Consider the following 8566-nt stretch of genomic DNA (forward strand, 5'->3'; position numbering starts at 1 on the left):
GGCGAAACCTCGACTCTACAAAAAATACAAAAATTAGCCAGGCGTGGTAGCACGCACCTGTAGTCCCAGCTACTCAGGAGGCTGAGATGGGAGGATAGCTTGAACCTGGGAGGCGGGAGGTTGCAGTGGGCCAAGATGGCACCACTGCACTCCAGCCTGGGCAATACAAAGCCAGACTGTCTCAAAAAAAAAAAAAAAAAAAAGGTGGGTGGGGGCTTATACTATGTGTGCTGCTTGGCACTGTTTTTTTCACTTCAAAGATATTGCAGGTATTTTTTCACATAAGTATCTGAAGAAAGACTTCCTTTTTTTTTTTTTTTTTGCCTTTTTGAGACAGGGTCTTGCTCTGTTGCCCAGGCTAGAGTGCAGTGGTGAGATCAGGGCTCACTGCAGCCTCCACCTCCTGGGCTCAAGCCATCCTCCCACCTCAGCCTCCCGAGTAGCTGGGACTACAGGTGTGCGCAACCATGCCCGACTAGTTTCTGTACGTTTTGTGGAGATGGGGTCCCACTATGTTGCCCAGGTAGGTCTTGAACTCCTGGTGTCAACAAGTCCTCCTGCCTTAGCCTCCTAAAGTGCTGGGATGACAGGCCTGAGCCTCATGCCCGGCCAGCCTCCTGTGCGAGGTTGTGCGGGACTCTGTCGTGGAACCCAGTGTGTCTTCATGTGCTGGCTTGTTTGTTGGCTCTGTAGTTAATGGGCTGCCCCACGTGGACAGGCATTGGACCCGTGTCTCTGTGTGCAGGCAGAGGCTGCTGCGCGTGCATCTGTGCACATAGCTGCCAGGAGAGGCTGTGCTCAGGGGGAGCTGGGGCAAAGGCTGGTGGCAATGGGGGGCTTGGGTGTAGTGTGGAGGCACGAGAGCCAGGTGGCCAGGCTGCAGTTTGTGGGAGCTCGGGGGTTGCTTGGCCTCTGTGTGTCCCAGTGTCTTTGTCGGTGAGATGGGACAATGATAGCACACTCTCACAGGTTCTGGGGGCTGACAAATGTCAGGTCTGAGGACAGTGGCTGGCTCACTACGGGGCCAGTTCCCCTTCTCTATAGTCACCCTGCTCGTCTTCCATCAACTGGGTGCTCAGGACAGTGGCATGGTGGATCCGCCTGTACAGCCTGTGCTCCAGCGTCCTGCAGGCCACAGCTGTGTCCAGCCCTGACCCTGACTGCCCCTTCCGCCACCTCCATTTTATAGATGAGGAAACCGATGCCCAAGGGCTTAGGGAACCTTGCTCTGAAGCACACAGTAGGGCTGCTGGGCTCAGATCCTCCCTCCCTGTGCTGAGCTGCCCTCCTCCTGCCGCAAGCCCCCCACGCCACGAGCCCACCCTGCTCACCGGCCTCTGCCCGAGTTCCCCGCATGGTGTGAGAGTGTGGGGCATCCTAGCTTTTACCCGGCACCCAGTTCTTTCACTTCCACTGGAGTCCCGCAGGGACAGCTCAGGGATCATGCAGGCCCGGGTGGGCCTGGGGGTTCACCTAGCTCGGTGATGAACAGCTGGCACATCTCTGGGTTGCAGACGGTAAAGGCCACGTAGACTTGAGGAGCCCGCTGGTGCTCCCAGTAGGCAGCCAGCCTCTGCAGGACCCCGACCAGCGACACGATGGCTTCTGGGCAATACAGCACGCCTACGGTGAAAGCTTCAGGTTACTGAAAGGGACCAGCGGACAGTTCCAGGTCATGCTGACCTCAGCAGCAGGGCGAGGCCAGAGAGGCAGTGGTCATATGAGACTAGTAGATGCCATTTGACCATTTGGGCCATTAGATGGAAAGGCAATTACTTGGGTGAAAAAGGAGAACCCTTAGTAGAGAAAGCTGCAAAAGACCGAAGCAAAAGAAAAAAATCTCCAGACTCACTGGTGTTCCTTAAAAAACGAGCCCTGGTTCTCGGCCTATCTAGAGGGCTGTGAATGACACAAAGCCTGACCCTGCCATGAACTTCGTGTTTCAGGCATCTGCTGATTTGTCTGCTGGCTTGCAGGGGTGGGCCTGTGTCCCTGGCCACCCCTGGACTGTGGGTTTCAGGGCTGGGACCCAGGACCACAGGCAGAGCTCTGTTTGACCAGGGAGGGGACTGAGTGTGCTGGCAGGGGCGAGGGGTTTTCGGTGGCCCAACCAAACACCACCTTCTCTCAAGGGCCCTGTCCTCATCCCAGAAGTGGTTGTTTTCCTCCAGTAGTCTCTGAAAGACACAGGCATGGCTCTGGGACAGAGCCATGTGGTGACGACTGTAACGGGAGTATGCCTGTCTCCAACAAGAGGGCTGTGGCTGGAAGGTCACTTTAAGAGAAACCCCTGTCCTTTGATGTCACCCTGGAGGCCCAGAGTAACTCTTCTGGAAGCCCCATCATGTCCATGCCCGACAGCGTCCATTGTTCCCTTTTCCCAGAGCCAAGAGCTGGGTAGAGCTTCAAGGATACCGCCTGCACAGAGTGCCCGGGGCTGGGCATTACCTGCTGCAATGACAACATCTGGCTAGATGGCAGAGAGCTGACGGACCGTCGCGATGTCCCAGTCCAGCTGGGCCACTGTCACCCTGGGGCTGTCTAAGTTGGCAGAGATGTCTGCCTCTTATGAGAGCCCATTGAGAAGGACATTCCCTCGGAGCTTCTCGAGGACCCGTCTGTGACAGTAGCTGAAGATGTATGCCCGAGGGCGGCACATCTTGCAGATGGCCAGGCCTGTGAGGCCGGTGCTACTGCCAAGCTCTAGGACAGTCCTGGTGGGAGGAAAGGGAACCATGTCTACGACAGCAACAGGGTAAGCCTGCCTCAGTGCCCTGCCGTGCACCCCGAGGTCACCTATGGGAGAAGGCTGCCGGGTTCTTGATGGCCCATTCTGCAAGGTAGAGGGCAGCATCTCATGTGACCAGGCCTGTGATGCCGTGGGAGATGATGGCTGTGCTCTCGGAAAGTGTGACCGAGCCTCCCGAGGGCTGCACCAAGAGAGGGTGAGAGAGTCAGTCCAGCGATCAGAAGGCAAGTGGCTTAGAAGACAAGTAGCCATCCACCACATGGCTGAATAAACCATGACAGGACCAATCGCCACTCAGCAATGAGAAGCAGCTAACTGTTGACATGCCAACAGCTTGCACGGGCCTCAAGGGTGTCACGTGGCATGAAAGACACTCATCTCAGGCCACACAGGATTCCATTCATTGAACATTCCTGAGACAACGGAATTCTGGCGATGGAGCACAGGTCAGTGGCGGCCAGGGGCCGGGTGTGGCTATGAAGGGGTGGCTGCCTTGTGATGATTCAATACGCTATGTTTTTCCTTTGTGGTTTTCTGTATCTATGTTTTATCTTATTTTTTTTTTAGCTCCATTCCCCAGGCTGGAGTCAGTGGCACAATCTTGGCTCACTGCAACCTCTGCCTCCTGGGTTCAAGCAATTCTCCTGCCTCAGCCGCCCAAGTAGGTGCAACTACAGGCATGTGCCACCATGTCTGGCTAATTTTTCTACTTTTTTTTGAGACAGAGTTTCACTCTTGTTGCCCAGGCAGGAGTGCAATGGCGCAATCTTGGCTCACTACAACCTCCCCCTCCTGGGTTCAAGAGATTCTCCTGCCTCAGCCTCCCGAGTAGCTGGGATTAGAGGCACCCACTACCACACCCGCTAATTTTTGTATTTTTAGTAAAGACAGAGTTTCACCATGTTGGCCAGGCTGGTCTCAAACTCCTGACCTCAGGTGATCCACCTGCCTCAGCCTCCCAAAATGCTGGGATTACAGGCATGAGCCACCACGCCTGGCCTAATTTTTGTATTTTTAGTAGAGACAGGGTTTCACCATATTGGCCAGGCTGGTCTTGAACTCCTGACCTCGGATCCACCCGCCTCAGCCTCCCAAAGTGCTGGGATTACAGGTGTGAGCCACCACACCCAGACCTGTCAAGTATTCTTTGAGGACTGGACACCAGGTCCCTGTGAAGCAGGTAGAGTGTGTCACCTATTGGACAAATGCCCAACAACCCCATGAGACATGCTGTTGTTGTTGAAGTGCTTGATTTACAGACAGGGAAACTGAGGCTAAAGAAGGTTGACGGACCTCATGTCTAAGACTGCAGAATGGGTGAGTCAGGATTTGAACCCACACCCACGTTTTCACTTTGTGCAGGAAGGGTATCTGGGCTGTGAGGGGGAGGAGGGTGCCCTTCTCATACCAACAAATAGCTCCGGTGGCCCTGGGTGGACTCTTTGGCCATCAGGGTCTCTGCCATCGCCTCGTACAGCTCGTCCAAAGGCTCTGTGTGGACAGCCTCGTGCTGGAGGCAGACAGAGTGAGAGCTTGTTTGCTTTCGTTCTAATATGTAAAAATGGTCAGATGATTTTCACCAAGTTTGGAGGGGAGATTTGGGATGGAATGGTGTAATACCGGCCAGCTGGCATATAAAATATTCACTTCATTGGGCTTGGTGGTGTGTGCCGAATAGTCCCAGCTACTCTAGAGGCTGACATGGGAGGACTGCTTGAACCCAGGAGTTCGAGGACAGCCTGGGCAGGACACCTTGTCTCTAAAAAAAAAATTCACTTGGTAGGGAAACCTGGATGGGAGGGCCTTCAACGAGAGCTGTAGAGAGGGTAGTGTTAGGTGTAGTCTAGGGCAGGAGACAAGGATTCCGTGAGAGCTGCCACATGACCATGACAGAGAGGAGGAAAACAAAAGGTGCTTTTAAGTGAGCCCAGGCAGAACTGTGAGGGCGGCCCATGCTGCAGGCTGTGGCTGTCAGCAGGCTGCTTCTCCACGGCTGGCCCCATCCTAAGATTCACAGGGCAGCAGCAAGATACACTGGGTGACTGCTGCCCTCTCCTGGTGGCACAGGGCAGACCTGCTGGTGACCACAGATGCACCCTTTTGGGGAGGATTAGGGAGAAAGCAGGTATTGGAGAAGCAGGGGATTGTTTACTTGCTAAAAGTGTGGCCCTTTCACTCAGCAGGTCTGCTACTGCCTACTGAGGAGCGGCCTCTCGACATTCTTATGTCAAACCCTGCATGTTCGGGCCCATCTTTAAAATCCATCCTAGGCCAGGTGCAGTGGCTCATGCATGTAATCCCAGCACATTGGGAGGCCGAGGCAGGCGGATCACCTGAGGTCAGGAGTTCGAGACCAGCCTGGCCAACATGGTGAAACTCTGTCTCTACTAAAAATACAAAAATTATCCAGGCATGGTGGCGTGTGCCTGTAGTCCCAGCTTCTTAGGAGGCTAGGCACGAGAGTTGCTTGAACCCAGGAGGCAGATGTTTCAGGGAGCAGAGACTGTGCCACGGTAATCCAGCCTGGGCAACACAGTGAGACTCTGTCTCAAAAAATAAGTAAAAAGTAAAATCCATCCTGTATCAGTCAGGAAAGAGCTCATTCCAGCAGGATCAATGCAGAGAATTCACCAGAGGAACTAGTTCCAAAGTTATGGCAAGAGCTAAATCTTCCAACAGGGGCCCATGCGGCAACCCAGAGATGGACAAGAGTAGGAAACTCCAAACCCTTCGGCGGGCAGGACAGAGGGTGTGGGTGAGGGTTCCAGTGCTGTGGGCTGGGCCAGCCTGGTAGGAATGAGAATCCATATGCTAGGAGCTGGGGCCCCAGAGAAGCAGCTGCGGCGGAAACCCCAGGAGGCAGAGTGAGGGAGAGACGCTGGCCTCCCCTTCTTCCCGCCCTGCATTGTCTCCCATGGGTCACACGCGGCTGCAGCCAGTTGCCTGGTTAGGCCCCTGCCACGCTGGGGTTTGCAAAGCAGGCCCAGGGCCTGGGAAGGACGGGGGCTCCAGCACGCAGGTGGCTATGCTGTCCGGCTACTGGGCGGACACTCCCCATAACTGACCTTTTTGATGAGTTCTGAGAGAAAGCACCGGGCATATTTGATGGACGGCGGGTGCTTCACACACACAGGATGCTTCACAGTTTACTGCAAAGGACAGAACGTTGGTTGCTCGAGAGCCCGTCTTAAGTCCCCTATGAGCTTCAAGCCTACACAGCAGAGGGCAAACTCCAGGCTACCCGATCCCTCGGCAAAGATGTAGATGGACACAGCGTTCTGGCCCCACGCATCTGAAGTTTGTCTTAAGATATAAGCCGTTTCCTAAAAATGCTTCCACTGCAGTGGCACAGGCTATGGCAGCATTTCTAATGCCCATTCTGAGCAAGAACGCAGGCCACGTGGGCCCAAACCACCTCCCTCCCAGGGGAGCCAGTGTGAGTGTGAACCAGGGTTTGCAGTAAAGACAGTCGCCAACTGTCTGGCTCTATGGAAGAGGAGGGAAGGCCCACTCGGCAACTGCTCTCTTGCAGTGTGTGTCCCTGGGGACAGGATGGAGGGGAGGGGATGCTCAGGGTGACACTCCAGCTAAAGCCGAGAGAAGCCAAGTGCAGGATGAGCAAGTTCCAGGCAGTGGCAACAGCTGATGCAAGCTCTGAGGTGACCACGGCCTGGCACTTGGAAAGGAGGGCAGAGGGACTGGTGCAGCAGGAGTGGGGATGGTGAGAAAACAGGAGCCTAGAGGGAGAGGGAGGAGACAGTCTGCAGTGCCTGCTGGCTGGGAGGGATGCAGATTCTGCCCAAGTGCAGCAAAGTACCCCACGCAATACACAGGCTCTTCAGGCTGGTGCTGGTTTTTCATTTTTTCTGACACAGATTCTCGCTCTGTTGCCCAGGCTGGAGTGCAGTGGCCCGATCTTGGCTCACCGCAGCCTCTGCCTCCTGGGTTCAAGTGATTCTCCTGCCTCAGCCTCCCGAGTAGCTGGGACTATAGGCGTGCACCACCACGCCCAGCTAATTTTTGTATTTTTAGTAGAGATGGGTTTTTGCCATGTTGGCTAGGCCGGTCTTGAACTCCTGACCTTAGGTGATCCATCCACCTCAGCTTCCCAAAGTCCTGGGATTACAGGTGTGAGCCAGTGCACCCAGCCTTGTGCTGGGTTTTAAAGCAGCTATCCCTACATTTCATGCTTCACCACCTACGAGAGTGAGGCTCAGGGTGAAACTCAGAGGAGGGTGAGAGATAACCAGGTATCTCCATGCTCGAAGCCCTGACCTACTGCATTGCCCCAAAAGTCTTCCCTGCTGTGGCTGCATCTTTTCCACATGGATAATCTTGGTTCACCTCTAGCACAGGAATTCTTCACCGGGGCTCCTAGGATGGGCTGGGTGGGTGGGGGTGGAGGATGTCTGCCTCGAGTTTGTATGGAAAATGTATTCTTCTGGTGCACTTCTTTCTGGGAGGGAGTCTATTGCTTTGTCTTTTCAGAAGGGCTCATGGCCCTTCGAAGGTGAAGACCCAGGATGCAGGGTGATCTGCACTTGACCCTCAAGGCCAAGGTCAGGCTGTGGCTGTGCTGGGTGGTGATCCTGCCTCTCACCTGCATGCAGATGCTCTTGAGTCCAAACCCCACCCTGGGCAAAGTAAGGGCCCATTTAGGTCTAGAAGAGACAGGAGTGGGCAGGACAGGCCTCATGAATGCAAAAAGGAAAGTCTCTGAGCATCTACGAAATGCTAGAAGCTGTTTTGCACCTGTCATCTCTGTTTTTGCTGTGGATGGTTTAAAAAACTTACCCTAGATTTCCCCCCTCTCATGCAGATTTTTGTATATTCTGATGTCTTTGTCTAAGTCTTAGATAGAAAATGAAAGAGCTGGAGCTGTCGGAGGTGCCGACACCCACCTGCAGTGCTGACTCAATGGTTTTGTTCTTTGAACAGGTGTGTTTTTAAAGGGTACAAGCACACCTGTGCTTCTTCTCTCAGGTCTTCCGGAGAGATTCAGGAGGCAGGGTCATGAGTCCCAGGGACTCTGGGATTCTTACCTTCTGCAAAATATCCCGCAGAAGCTCAGAATCTGATGAGTCTCTTAACTTTGCTTCTAAGCTCTGTGTGGAGGGGAGAGAGAGAAATCTCAAGGGCGCATTCACAGGAACATTAAACACGCAATAGAATGTGTTGGCAAAGCGCTGTGTGATCTCTCCCTGGGGATGTGGAGCCAGTTGGAAGTGGAAGCCACAGCAGCTGAAAGCCTGACCTTCAGATGTCGCAGGGTGCACCTGGATGAGTCACAGGAAGAAGGCTAGAAGGCTGACTCTTGGCCGCATTAGTCCTGGCTACTTAGCGGCCACCCGGGTCATGGGCCAGCTCCCTGGTTGCACTGGTCAGCCAGGAATTACCAGGGCAGCCATGTCACCAAGGTTTGATGGGCTTGCCATCTGAGTTTAAGTGGAAATGCAGAATGTGCCCATACCAGCCTGGGTTACATTGTCCTCTTACAGGGGCCTCAAGCCCAGCAGCGAACTTTGGCTCCCGAATTAGGCAGACTGTCTCGGCTGGTATGTGACACAGGGCAAGGCACTTCATTGCTTCAGAGCTCCTTCCATGCTGTAAAAGGCCCTGCAAGACCTGGTCCTAATCCCTCTCTCTGGCCTGTTCTCCCTCACCCCTGGCCCACTCTGCTCACTCCACTCCAGCCACACTGGCTGCCTTGCTGTTTTTCCTCAACCACAGCTGGCTTGTTTCCACCACATGGCCTTTGCATATCCTGTTCCCCAAGCCCTTCCCATGGCTGGCTGCTTCACCACTCAGGCCCCAGTT

This window comes from Gorilla gorilla, chromosome 9 (genome assembly GCF_029281585.2).
Source record: "Gorilla gorilla gorilla isolate KB3781 chromosome 9, NHGRI_mGorGor1-v2.1_pri, whole genome shotgun sequence".
NCBI lineage: Eukaryota > Metazoa > Chordata > Mammalia > Primates > Hominidae > Gorilla > Gorilla gorilla.